A 14,821-nucleotide genomic window follows, 5' to 3' on the forward strand; every position below is an offset into this window, starting at 1 on the left:
GATGTGCCTGTGACCTGTTAGGTTATTAGGATTTTGGTCAAAGAGAAAAAAAAGTCAAAAGAAAAAGGCAAACAGAAAAAAAAAAGCATATTAATTTAACTAGAATGACAACTCAGAAAATTAAGTATTCAAGTTACTATGTTGTAAAACCTAACTCATCCCTCTGGTGCACAGTGAAGGAGCAGCTCTGTTTCCCCATGGATGTATGCAAACTGCTCTGCAGTCATCCTGTGGAGAACAGCATATCCTTCACTGCAGGTACTGCTGGGACACCCCTTATGACTCTATTTTCCACAGGCATCCACACACCTGTAATGCAGCACCAGCCTCTTAAGTGTACTGACGCTGCAATAATGAACAGTTTCAGTTTGAAGTCGATTTATTATTTTACCAATAGTTTTCTTCTCCTTGCCTTCTGCACACGGCCCAGTGGATGCACAGATCAGGTACAAATCCAGGTGCCGCAGGATGCTCCTGTGTCCAAGCTGGCCCCTGTCCCACAAAGGATAGCCAGGCCTGGCTACAGGAACCAGTCCCTGCAAGCCCAGGTGGGAAAAGCGTGGAGTGCAAAAGGAGAAGCCAAAACCCAAACGAGAACAACCCTCCCAATTCTCACCACGGAGCACCGGTGCCACTGTGTGCCATGGCTGGGCCGTGCCAGCTGCACCCGCTATTTATAACCCTGGCACTTACACAATTACAGCTCCACAACTTACAATACAGGCCTGGAAATCAGAGCACTTTATTTACCCAGCCAAAGCTTTATTGGTGCAGTCGGCTTTCCAATGAGGGAAGTTGTGTTTATGAAGCTCTTCCTTGTAGGTGTCTGTCTGCCTTCAGCTGCCTTGAACAGCATCTCCCTTCTGGCAGCACAGGCTGGTGGGAAACACGGAGGTAAATCCTTTGGCAGCACTCTCCATCTTCCAGATCTTGCTGCACTTTTAACCTAATAAAGTCCCGATTCTAATGTGAGGCAGAAAATGGAACTGAAGGGGCAAACAGCTATGGGTCCTGCCCCAAAGTGGGCACAGGTGCTTGCAATTGCCCCTAGGTGGTTTCTACCCACATTTACTGCATGATCCACCCCTTGTTCAGTTTTGACTTTGTCACAGCTGTGTGTGTGTCCTAGAGCCACACGTCTTTTTTAAAAAATTACATCAAATTAAATCATAAGTAAGCTGAGTGGCTTCAGAAGAGCAGAACCCCCCCTTTTGTGTGCAGAACAAAACCCAGTGCTGCCTGCTTTGCGGTTTCCTTGGCAAGCACACGGCTCTGCTCAGCTCTCCCTTGCTGGAGCAGCAACAGCCCTGTAACATCATCAGAACAGAGGGATGATTCTGAATTCAGGGGCAGGAATCACTGACACTGAACTTACAGCATAGTTACAGACCCCTTCCCAGCCAGACTGTCCCAAGACGGGGTCCTTGTCTCTCTCCCCAGCATATTCCTAAACCCATAATCCCCAAATCTGGGATCCACCAGTGCCAAAAATTCCTGGTGTGGGTTTGCAATTCCCCCCACCAGCACTACTGCCTGCAGCATCACCCCATGCTTTAAACAAAAGCATGGTTTTCCTTTCATTAAAAACATTCCCACGGATTAAAGATTTGGAGGCCACAGCAAAGCAAGTTAAACATTTACTTTCTATTAAAACATCTAAATGAGAAGATTAAAACCTGTTTTACATTTAACAGGCAAAGTCAAATCAGCATAGGAGCAGCTTAGTGCGTACTTAGAGCCAAGGCATTCTGATGTGCAAAGGTAATCAATTTACAGAGGGAGGGATTTCCTAAAACTACTCAGAAAGGGGTAAAAAAAAATAGCATGCATACATTTGAACAATCTTTCCCTTCTGTCCCCATGGCCACCTCCCGGAGCTGTTTTGCTGCAGCTCCAATCAGCTCGCTCCCACTGACAGCTCTTGCCCCAGATTCCCCCATAAAATATTTTCACAGCTGATTAGTCTATTTAGCACGTTGCACGCTTAAGCTCTTTTGTTTATTTTTCATTTGAGATGGCAGGAAGAGACGATCCAATGGAATGCAGAAGGGGGTTATTGACTGTGTTTAATGGCAACTGTTTGCAGGAGTAGCAGTTAGAGGTCACAGAGGTGACGCAGACACAGCTGACTGCTGCAGGAATTTCTGCTCTAATTTTCTAACATCCAAACAGACTCTGCCTGGTAACAGAAACCACTGAACTACAGCTGGTTTCTGCCAAGGCAGAATTCCCGGGGGAAGCTGAAAGTCTCCCTTTACAGGGCCAAAATCCAAGTCTATTTGTATTCGCCTGCAGCTGATCTAACAGCATTCGGATACGAGACCAGCTCTGTCCTGCCATGCGGGTGCTGAGGCAAAGGCCCCACTGCTGCCAGGCACCTCTTCCACAGTGTGTATTAGCCAAACTTTGGGATCACCCATCCCACCAAAAGGGTTTTTCGGTGATGCAATTTCAGATGAGTGCCAAACCCACAGTAATACAAAGCACCATCACTGCTGAACACAGTCCTCCATCCAAACACCTGGGATCCAAAGCCAGGTACTGAACCAGCACATGCTGTGATGCCCCCATGGCCAGCAGGGAACCCTACAGGGACTTGCACATGGATCTCAGTCCCAGGTTTCCAAGTGAGGTGCTCTGATGCAATGAGTAGCTGATTTTATAACCCCTCTCTACCGCAGCTCCAACAGATCAGTTGATCCTGCTGCCATTAAAAGGAAGGGATCAGAGCTCCCACACTCCCATGTACCAGAATTAGACTGAATCCCCCCATGTGTCCTAGAGGTCATCCCAAAGAGAAATCTCTTCTTCAGTTATATAATCCTCAGTTTCAAAAGTTTATTTAAAAAGTGAAAAGCAGCAGAAGGTAGTGAGGGGCAGAGCGAACGAGTGCAGCCCCCCGGCTGGAGAGTTGTTTACTTTTAAATGATCACACCATTTCAGGGTGAAGCAGCACACAGCTAAAGGGAGAATCACATGAATGTGCAGCTTAACTGGCCTTGTCAGACAAGTTTTTTGGCATGAGCATGTATTATGCAAAAGGAATAATCCCTTTAACTAAAATATTTGGAAGAGGGCTGCACAGCCGGCACCAAAGGGAGGTTTTGCCATTATTTCTCATCTGATCACACTGAATAAAAGGGTCCAACTTACAAAATATTTTAGGACAGAATTTGGAGACTTTCTCTACTTGGAAGCAAATGCATTTTGCCACTTGTGCAGACTAAACATACTACATACAGGCAGGAAAATAGCTGAGTGGCTCCAAGGCTCGCTGGAGAGAAGCCACACGACCCGGATAATGCTCACAGGGGAAGGGTCCCAGCACCAGCCACGAGCAGGAGGCAGGGAAACAGCCCTGGGACGCTTTGCAGCTACCAAGCCCTCGACCCTGCAGCACCCAAGCGTCGGTGTTGCCGCTGCCTTTGCTCACACTCCCACCCCCGGACACGGGAGCCCACGGGCACCACCGGCGGCCTCCCCCCGCGCCGCTCCCCGGGCACGGCCGAGGCGCTCCCTGCCAGAGCCACGGCGTTGGCTGCCCTACAATCGCCGTCTCCTCCAAGCCCTCATCTTCCCTGCAAACCTGCACATTCAGTGCCTTCGCAGCACCCTCCTGTGGGGATTCCGCGTCCGTACAGACACGGGGGCAGCTGCAAACGGGGCGCGATGGAAACTCTCCTCTTCCTCCTGCTCCTGCGGTGAGGCGCGGGGCCAGGCGGCTCCGGCCGGCCCGCCAGGCCGTGCGGCCCGCCCGCGGCACGTCCCCGGTACCGAGCGGGGCCGGCTGGGCGAGGAGGCGATGCCGAAAGCACCAGGGCCACCGGCACGGCCCGGACAGGCCAGGCAGCCGTGGGGGCTGCGGCCAGAGGCGCTCCCGGCACTGCTGCGCTGCTCCGCTCGGCGTGTTTATCTGTAACCTACTGACTCACAAACCGAGCAGTGACAGGTAATTACAAAAAGAAGTAAAAATGAATAGGTTTCTTTGCAGCAACCCCTGACATAGATAAAGTGCTCCTCAACTCCTTCCCTGGGGTGTGCAATTGCCCCCCACGGAGGATATCACTGCTTAAAAACCGGCTCTCAAAACCAGGAAAACCTTCATTTAGCAGCACCTCGTTTGGAACCATTTTTGCATTAACACTTTTGTTTTCATGGTGATGCTGCATTTTCATTCAGATACTTTAAAACATTTTTGTCACAAGTTGCAGTGATTTTGCGCAACACTTTGCATCTCAATGAAAACAAAACACAGCTCTTATTTTTAAGAGAAAGAAGACTTGAGAAAGTTTATAATTATTATGTTACCAAACATTTCAGTTTTAAAAAATATTGTGTTTTATCTATACTCTCAATGTACAGCATTCAGAGTGGTGCCAAGATACACAAATTCCAGATATTGCAAGAATGCTGCAAAATTAGACTTAGATAAATCTCAAATGTGAATCACAATGCCCTCCAGGTTACACAGTAATTTAACATCCTTCAGCATGTGACTTGCAGAGAGCACACAAACCAGTTCAATTGTGCAACGGGTAGTAAGAACATAGATATGGCATCATTCACTTTTGAAGCCTCTCATACCACATTAATTCATCTTAGTAGATACTTCTGCAGGAACAAACCAAAGTTTTTGCTTCCCAAATGAAGGATTTTCAAACAAGTCTGGCAGATGAGCATTAGGTGAAGTGCAGACACACTACAGACACACCTCTCTGGTTTAGATGCTCTAAAACAAGGCAAAAGCAAATCGTGGGAGAGGATAATCCCTCATCTACTTTTTCCTCCGCCTAACAAGAAAAGTTCTTTCCATACCCTCACTGCCTGGCAATGAAGGCTTTCACCTATCAGGAGTGGCACATTGCTCCCATCCCTGGAGCACTCAAGTGTCCTGTCATGGAAAAGAACAGGCCAGAGAATCAATCAGACAGAAGCTGTCAGAGAAGAGCATCTAGTCTGGAAAATTCAGGTGCAAAACTGCAATTAAAGACTGCCTTCCCATTGCCAGAGAGCCTTTCCAAACCATCATCCCAGACAGGAACTAAAACCCTCTCCTGAAAGTTAAAAATTCATTGCACTCATCAAACTCTGAGAAAGGAAGAGCTGCTCAGCTACTGAATTGTGAAGACATAACTGAGCCTTGCTCTTCCAGGGCAAAGAAAGGCTGAGGCTGATGGGAAGCAGGTGTATGGAGGCTGGAGGCAAAGGCAGAAAATCCATCCAGCAGAAACAAGGAAGGCAGGGAATAAGATGTGGCAGAACAGAGCAGGCAAAGTTGCAGCAAGATGAACCAAGCACGTGATTCTTGTTGTTACTGTGCCATGAGGTCCATGACCAGGCAAGGCAAGGATTGCATAGGAGAGGAGACTCTCATCATTACTGAATATATGATGTGACTTTATTACTACCAACAAAAACTACAGCACTTTCTCAGCAGCAGCAGCAGGATTTTCTGGAGGAGAACACTCCATTTCTACCTTGAAGAATATCAGTTCTTCCTCCATTACCCACCCCTGCTCAGGGGATAGTAGAGCTATTCCCAGCTACAAAGAAAATGTGCCCTAAATAAATGGAGAAGAGAAAGGCAAATAAAATGTTTGATAATAAAGTCTTGAAGCTGTAGGCTTTTACAGGAGGGAAATAATCTCCACAGCTGGAAGGACACCTCTCCTGGCATCAAGGTCAGAACTTCTTAAGGAACGGAGGCCACTAGGCAGCACAGACTGGCCCCAGCCCAAGTGGTACCTCGGGAGCAGTTCCCTGGCTGCTGCCTTCTACAGATCCCCAAGAGGAAAAGCAAAGCCTCAGCATAAACCCTGGCTATCAGATCATATGTGGCTCCAACTACTGAATCAGTAATTCCTCAACCCACGGCCTTGTAACACACGAGGGTGGAGGGGAATGAGAAATGAACAGAGGGACCTGGGTGACAGGGCAGCAGAGCTTCTCACTGGGAACACATCGTGTGACACGGCACCTCCCAGGCCCTTCGCAAAGAATGGAGAAAAGCAAGTTGTAGTATTTGTTTCATACGTTCATCACAACAGGAACATCAGCCAGATCTAGACTAGGTCCAAGGGATAATCACTGTAATTAGCACTTCGTTCATATAATTACCAGCAGACCCTGTAACATTTTACAATGGAGGTAATTACCCACATTTTACAGCTGAGGAAACAGATACAGTGCAGGTGAGTAACTTAAAAGAAATCATCAGTGAAACTGTGGCACAGCCAGAGGCTGCAATTATCCTTATTCCCAGCCAAGGCTCTCCCCAATAATCCATGCTGAATTCACTTCTGTCTTGTGGGAAGGAATCCAGAGAAAATAAACATACACTGGAATTTCCAATGTCTAGAAGAGCTGAAAAGCAGACAAGCCAAACCTGAAGGAGAAATAAAAACACATGTTTATCACTGAGCATTTTCTGAGCTGAATGTGCAGCTAAGAGCGGGGAACAGGCAGAGGACCTGCTCTAGCAGACACAAAGCCAGTGCAGGGTGTCAAGGGCTACAGTTCTACTTCTGAAGCAGAGGAAAAGCAGAAGCACAGGAGAGGGTCAGGGCTGGCTGCCCAATGGCGCCAGCTCAACCCCTCAGCCATCAGAGTCCTTAATGCATGTCGAGAAGTTAGAGATTAAAGCAGGAGCAATAATTAAATTATTTAAGGACTTTGAAAACCATCATACACCCAGAGCAGCAAGCAGGGTGATAAGCCTGAGAAATTCACCCCCACCCTAAAGAGAACCTCCCTGCAGAGTGGCTGCCAAGGATCGCGGTCCTGCCCCAACAGCCTGTGAGGCCAGAGCAGCACCCAGGCTCTGCTCTGGAAAGGGGGAATTCCCTTCCCCTCTGAGCACAAGAGCAGTGGGAGCAGCAGGATCCAAGCCTAGAACCCACCAGCCCTGAAACATGAGTAGGGTTAGCTGGCACTTGGTCAGTTTATTGCATAGGGTCAGGTGCTACACGGAAATCTGTGTTTTCCCAGGCACAATCTTGGGCAGGGGATACAGACCTGTCCTACACTTTCATCCTGCACCTCTGGATGAGTTTCAGTGTTAACAGAAAATGGTGTATTTGTGCTGACCAATATATCTGATTTTCAAAGAAGTCAGACCAAAGTGAGCAATTTGCTGCTGCCTATGTTTTATTAAATAAGTAGCACATGCAGATGACACACAGGTGTCTATTAGGTTGAATAAAGCAGATTAGGTTAATCCAACCCCAGCTGCATTACCTGAACTGCAAGACATGCAACGCTCTGAATCTTGTACATGTGCCAAGGATTTCATTTCAGCCCTTCAGCCTTCTGTTAAGGTTAATACATAAAAGCCTCCAGCAGCAGAAGATATTGCATAGATTTCAAAATTAAGACTTGTTTCAGGAGTGGATGTTGTCAACATTCTGGCTTTGAGTAACAGAAAAACCTCGTAAGCAGGAACAAATCTCTCAATAGAGTATTCTCTCAATATCTAAACAGACAAATGTTTTGCTTTGCAAACATTTTGCAGCATTTGTGTAGTTCTTTGATTAAGTGTTTGATGAAAACATGTATTTGAGTTACTGCTCAGTGAAAAACAAGCTCAGTAAAGTGAATTAAGTTCCATCATCTCTTGCCATCCAAGGGTCAGCTGTTGCTGTTCCTGCTGTATCCCAGCAGCACTGCAGCAAAACCCAGGGACAGATTTTACACTGGGGCAAATAGCAGTGCTATTGCTGGGTCAACAAAGCAGCTTTTCTTGCCAATGTTTACTGTGTTTTAAAGAGGAAATGAGGGACAATTCCTATCTGTCCCTTCCCAAAGGCTGGACCTCCTCCTCCCTCAGCAGCTCTAGCATCCTGGAAGCCCATGCAATAGCTGAACAGGCATAACCCATATTATTTACACCAATTACTGTGAATAACCATCTGCGTCTAACACGATACGTGGAAATATCACAACAAAGCATGCATCACTCTATCATCCCACCACCTTGGGAGCTACACCCAGAGAATGCCATGGGTCAGAGTGCTTACCTTATGAAAGAAGGCAGGATGGACATGACAAAACATGAAATGAGACAAAAAAAAAAAAAAGAAACAAGACATTCTAACCATCTTTTAAGCTGTTTTTTAATTAATTACTCCAATTCCCAACATCAGACATTTTTATTGCATTTCTTCTTCCTCCCTGCTATTTGTTCTAGCAGGAGGCAGCCAACAGCCAGCCCTCTGCACAAGGAAGATTTCCTTCAGTTTCCAGACATTTAAATAAAGGTTTTAAAGAACTGCTGCCCTGGAAAGTCAGAGCATTCACATCTAACTGCTGCCAACATAAAATATGTGTTATGAGGAGAAAAAGAGTCTTCAAGGGGTTTTCTTGGGCAAAGTAAGTATTTTTTCCCACTGAGTTTTAAAACCCCTGTTCTGGAGACTGGAGAAATGGCTTAAGATGGTTTCTGGAGGATTCCTCTTCTCCTCAGGATGACAGGTAGCATTAAACCCAAGCCAAAGCCAAATCCCAGCTATCCCAGACAGGCTCAGTGAGGAGCAGCAGTCTGTGTACCAGCATTGACAACTCCAGGTCTACAGAAACAATTACAGCTAGAATTTGGAACAGGAGGGGAAAGGAAAATCCACCTGAATGCTTCAAGCACTGATAGAGGCTGTGACAGTCCAGCACAGCTCACAGCCACAGGGTCAGAGAAACTCACACAGTAACACAGAGGTGCTGAGCAGGGAATTCTGTGAATACTGGATCTGCCACTATTTTACCAGGCAATTCTGCCACACAAGGGCAGTTGAAAAACAGGGATCTTGTGGTTAAGCACACAGATCAGTGCTGGAAATACCTTTCTCAGGCAGGGATGCCAATTCAAACGTGTTTCCTGAAGCAGGTTCTGGTGTTGATGGTGCATCCTCACTAGATGAACTGGGTAGAACCTGCTAGGGCTGAATCCCTCAAGACTCACAGAGGACTTGGGGGGAAGGAGGCCTCAGGCTCAGCTCTGGAGGTCAGCAGGACCCCCAGACAGGGGAGCAGAGTCAAATGCAGTCCAGTTTCCTGGGGGAAAGGGTCAGCAGGAGGGTGTTCAGGTCAGCTTCAGACTCCTCCAGAGGCCAGGCACCAGCAGAGCCCAGTGGCACTAAGTGAATAGCTCGCTACAATTTTAATCTGTAGTCCTAATGAATGATATAAAGTTTTATAAGCATCAACAAGGCTCTGAGAAGACCTAAATCCATTTCAGTGCTCATTTAGCAGCTTCATCTGTGTGCAATTAAAACTTCAGCATTAAATGTTAGAGAATAAAATAATGAGACACTTAAAAAGTAATCTGTACTTCAGTGGGCCATGCTCAGTGGATTTCATATGATCATTTACCAGATAAAAATAGAATCTGGCCAAAATCTGTCTTATCCACTGCTTCCCTTTCAAGAGGAAAATGGAAAGAACCAACTAAGCTTTGGGGGCTTTGCCATCCCACGTACACACAACGCTGCTTCCCTAAGCACAGCCGTGCCTAAAGCACAGCTCCAAGCATTGATAACTTCCTTTTGGGCTCCAAGGATAACAGAAAAATAAATGCAAATTGAGTTTGAAGTGAGATTTTCATTTTGGTCTGAAGCCTAATCTTTTATTAAAACAGCTATCAGTTTGGAGCTGATGGTTAGGAAAAGTTAACTTCAGGACCGGAAAAAAAAATTTAACAGCAAAGAATAGTTTTTATTTGTAAGTATATCTGAAATGCTCCAAGGTTACTTTAAGCTACCAAGGTTGACTAGAGAGGGACAGTGATGGGCCATGGACAGGCCACAAGAATGGGATTCACTGAACAAAACAACTGTAGAAAAAACGTGAATTAAAAGCAAAGATGTACATAAATATCAAAATAGATTGAGTGGGAGAACACAGATCAAAAGAAGTATTATACAGGCCACATACACAGTTAAACTTAAAAGAAGCAAAAACCAACGAAAAATACATATTTTATTAACAACTGAAATAACGTTTATTCAAGAAAAGGCAACATTGGGCATCCTCATAGAAAAGAAAAAAGACATCTGGGGAGGTCAAAGAATGCTACAGTTTAAAATGATGAAATGTTACAGCTTACACACCAAAATTAAAAATGAAATGAAATTAAAAAAATGAAATGGTTACCAAAGTAATGCAGGTCAAGGGATCAAAGGTGAAGGGTCACACACTATTAAAAAGAAATCCAAAAGGGCGTCTGCATCAAGATCTCTGCAAAACAAAGGAGCTTCAGTGAGTAAAACTAGAACCTTCTATGGAAGCACATCAAAGCTCTCCACTCCACACCCAGCCCACGGCAGCACACTCAGCTGCTCTCCTGTGCCGGTGGCTACTGCCCCTCCTGCAGCCACTGCCCCTCCTGCAGCCATGCTGGACAACTCCAGCCACTTTGGCTTGTTATTATTAACCTCCCTGTAGACAGGCTCCTTAAAGTTTTCCCATTTCCATGTTGGAGCGTTGGTTTCTTGTTTCACAAACGCTGCGCAGCCCAAGCGTCAGCTGCAGGTCCTGCATTGGCACTGATCCCTACCTGAGCCGAGGAGGCTCTGCTTAGGTCAGAACACTCCTGGCTGTCAACACAACTGTTGGATGGCAGCTTTTCAGAGAAAGCTTGACATGCTTTTTCAACAGTTTTCTTTATTCACTGTAACTGTGGAAATCTGGTAATTATTGACACACACACACACTGAACCCCTCACATTGTAACGTATTGCTTTAACACTCCAATAAAAAAGTAATTCAAATGTGGTTTCCAAGACAAAGGCCTCTCCTCCTGGAATTTCAATTACACAGAAGCCATAAAACAACCTTTGGTACCCATTTCCAAGCAAGATGCAGTCAATTATCTATACTAAATTTATGCAGGGAACGTAATATTTACATCAGATAACTTTTGGAGAAAGACAACCACCAAGGGCATTTCATTCCTCTTCATTCCAGCATCCCTCCCCCCTGCCTGGCAAGGCATTAAGTTTTGGGAGACTCTTATCTGGACCAAACCAGCCCTGTGCTTGAAGGCAAGAAAAAAAACTCCCTGCACAAAATCCTGCCTTTGTAGGCAAAGAAGCCCCCAGTGTCAGAGAATCACCCACTGAGACGTAGCACAAGGATCTAGTCTGCCTGGATGTTTTTCCAAAAACATCTCATCTTTCCATGTCATTCCTGCTTCATGCGTGTCACAGTCAGGAACCTGCTGCAGAATGCAAGAAGATCCTTATTCCCCCTCAGCAACCGTGTCTGGCAAGCCCTCCTGCTAAAACTACTGCTTGTTGACCTTAAAACTCAGTTCCTGCCATTATTTCCAGCATTTATCAATTCCAGTTTCTGTGAGCCAAACCAGCAATTCCACATTTCTGCTGTTCCCTCACTGCTGTGCTGGGCTGCCTCCTCTCACCACAGCTCACACTGCAGATGTGCCAGACAACCTCGATATCAAAGAAAGCAGTTTGGGTACCCAGCAACTCTGCAACAACTCAACAGCACAGACAGAGACTTGCAGTGACTCATCAGATAATTAAGTCTGAAAGCATCAACACCAGTTGTGTGACCAGGAAGACCCCAGAGCTCAGGAACCTCAGAGGTGCATGACAGGGACATGTCTGCAGGACACACCAACATGGGGCTCCCTCACAACTTCTCAGGTAACAGAAAATTTGCAAAGATGAGTTTTAGGCAACTCCAGGAAGATTTGAGCCCTGGGACAACAATGGGGAGGCACAAACCCAAGGTGGGACAGCTCTACGGGGCTCACGAGTGCCTGGCTCGGTCCAGGGCTGTGTGCTGCAAACAGCTCCCAGCTCCTCCAGTCTGTCAACAACAGAGCACAGACACCAGACACAAAGGAATGAGCACAGAGACTTGGGCTCTCTTTCCCCCCATTGCAGTGCATTATGCCTTCTCCTGCTGTCCCTAGGACACTGTTCCCCACAAAGACCACTGCTTCTTTCCCTCTTTTCTGTAGGTAGTGCCCAGCAGAAGAAAACCTTTGCTTTCATTAGCACTAATTTTTCCTTCATATCTAGTTTTTCTTTCTAATCTAAATTCTCTGATTTTTCTCTTCCAAATGAAACAGCCACCCTAAGCAGCAGCAAACCTGAGACCAAGATGACAGGATTTCAATCCTCTACAAAATACAATCTCCTCAATTCCCATTCATTTGCCAAGTAAACCAATTCCTGTGTACATGCCAGCCTTTGGCAGAGAGACCGAGTTTCTAAAAGTTTCTAAATTGACTTTGTTGTACCACTTTCCTTGCATAACACAGAAGTACACTTTGTGTAACAGCAGTGAGTATTTTACTAAGTGCTGGGCAAGCCAGAGACACAGATACACAATGCAGTGGTACCTACCACTACTGCTGGTGTTCCTGCAGATAAACAGGTAAATACTAACTGAATTAATCCACCTTCCTGACTCACTCATGTTTCAAGAAGAGTCTCCATAACCAGTAACTCCACACGCCAGATTCCACTTTTGTTTTTGATACTACCTTTCAGGATAATCATGTACAGTTAACAAGGACAAGCCACAACAGATGACAGGTTAGGAAAAGCACAGCAGATCAATCAACTGGAGGAAGCAATACTCCACCTTATTTTCACACAAGACAGACAAAGGATTTGGAGCCACTGTAGAGTCACTGTCCAGGTATCTGGACACACATTTGTTGCTGCTGAACTATGGTCATTCACAACACCCATTCTGTGGAGGAACCTGGAAGTGTCAAACAGCAAAACCCTAATACCACTGACCAATATTCAGAGGTACTGTGACAGGTCACTAATGACAGTCAGGTGGTTAAATACCATCAACATTTCATACTTTGTGTACAATACGCTAAAACTAACTATGAAGGTTTTTTTTTTCTTTAGGCTATTGTTAAGTGTAAAAAAGTTAATTCATTATGAATTAACTTGGAATTAAAAAAAAAAAAAAAAAGGGGGCAGTGAATTACTCCAAACCCTCTGTTTGGTCTGCTTTACAGGAGTCACTCCAATTCCAGCACTCTGACATACTAACTGCCCAGTGTTACAAGATCAGCTCTTTTTCACTGACCCTAACATGAACCAAAGGGAAGGGAAAAAAGCCAGGTTTTCCTAAGAGGAAGATGAGGATCTATCTGTGTTTGAGCATGAACAGAATAGCACGGACAGGTATTACAGCCCTTGTTCAAAATCACCCGGATTGGTAGGTAACCTTCCAATATTGCTCAATCCTCAGCCTGCTCACAGCAGTCACTAGGGCTGTAAACACAACTGAGGAACTGCAAACACAACGCCAGCAACACATTCCTGCTTTGCACATTTAAGTAAAGCACAGGATTTCATTAATTTCACAAAATAAACCCACAATTAAGTGCTTCTGTTGGAGAAATTGCCGTCTCGCTCACCGATCAGCCTCAGAGCCCAACCACATGCGCAGCGGGAGGAGCCACCCCCACACGCCAGACAGCCCCAGTCAGGTGTACCAACACTTCGCTACAGCTCTGCTCTCCTCACACTGCAAATACTCCTTCCCTCACATTTCACTTGCTGAGCTCTTTCTTCTTTAAAGCAAGTGGGTTCCTCACATTCCTTCTGGTGGCCAAGAGAAGGGGCAGGCTCTGGACGCACAGTACCATGAGCTGGCAGTGCAGGCACCCCCAGCTCGCTGGTGACAAAGCCAGGTGGGACAGGTCCCTCTGAGGCACAGCACCTCACAGACCATCACCACTGAAATAAAGGCTGAGAACCGACACTGGCACTCTGCATTTTATGGATGTTCTGGCTGCTCCAGCACTCGGCAAACACTTTGTTCCCAACAAGGTGCCACCTGCCATTCCCAAACCCTTGTTGTAATGTGCCTCAGTCCCCAGCTCAGCACCAGGCCAAGGGCACCCCCAGGTGCCACAGCAATGGGGGCAAGAGGAGCTGCTATGTGGGAGCACGCACAAGCTGATCTGCAACCACTTCCTTGCTGCTCCTCCAGTGGGGGATCATCAGGTGGAACAGAAACCAACAGCATTTCTAGTAACAGCATTTGCCATTACCATCGGAGTATTTTATACTGCAATCACGTGGGCACCAGGCAATTAGTCTAAATTCAATATTCTTATTGCTTTTGAGAAACCCCAGAGCTGACACAGACTGCAAGGATGTCCCAGCCCTGGGAGTGCTCCTAAGCAGGCACAGGGTTCTCCACCAGCTGCCAGCAGTCTCTGGCTTTGGGAACCCTGAGCTCCAGCTGAACACATCTGAATTAATTGATTTAAAGCATCTTAAAAAACATGCTGGACTTCAGAGTCCACAGGGAGCTGTACTGAACACTGCTCCTTTTCCACGGAGTTTTGCCATCTTGAGGGGACACTGTGACCTAGACCAACAACCCTTCCCTGCTCCAGCTGAGCTGGTAATAGAAACTGGTCCCATATACTTTCTCAACACCACATATTTGTAACACATTCAGCTACTTTGGTGAATAAGGGAATGGACTGGAACATGCAGTGCGGAGTTACAATATACCGAACCATCCTGGGCAGCCTTAAAACAAGGAGGTTTTAAGTTTTCTGATGTAAGAGTCATTTCTAAAAGACACTTGGAAACATTAAAAGGGGAAAAAAAAAAAGGAAAAAAAAAGCAGTAGCAGTAACCCTGCTGCTGGGTCTGCAGCAGAGCGGGGCTCTGATGTACAAACGTGCGGCGACAGGAGCCGTGCGGTGACCAGCTGCCCGCCACTCAGCTGCCGGCAGCCGAGGGGAGCTGGAGGAGCAGGCTGCAAGAACGCATTGCTTTCACCTCCTCCCTGCCAGCATCTCAGAGCATCACAGCCA

At 46.3% G+C, this 14,821-nt stretch overlaps 1 protein-coding gene and 1 long non-coding RNA gene across 4 annotated transcripts in view; both read right to left on the bottom strand.

The window, feature by feature from the left end:
• Positions 1-14,821, bottom strand: part of CAMTA1 (calmodulin binding transcription activator 1) — a 225,276-nt gene that overhangs the window by 195,446 nt on the left and 15,009 nt on the right. The window lies entirely within an intron of this gene.
• Positions 1,427-10,226, bottom strand: LOC311162163. 3 transcript variants are annotated; one of them, XR_014616691.1, is made up of 4 exons: positions 10,141-10,226; positions 8,831-9,161; positions 7,237-7,403; positions 1,427-6,385 (listed from the first exon to the last, which is right to left on the bottom strand). It is a non-coding gene; the product is annotated as an uncharacterized lncRNA (long non-coding RNA). The 3 variants fall into 3 exon arrangements; XR_014616692.1 differs by having other exon boundaries at positions 7,237-7,407; XR_014616690.1 differs by lacking the exon at positions 7,237-7,403.

This window comes from Fringilla coelebs (genome assembly GCF_963513975.1).
Source record: "Fringilla coelebs genome assembly, chromosome: 22".
Classification (NCBI taxonomy): Eukaryota; Metazoa; Chordata; class Aves; order Passeriformes; family Fringillidae; genus Fringilla; species Fringilla coelebs.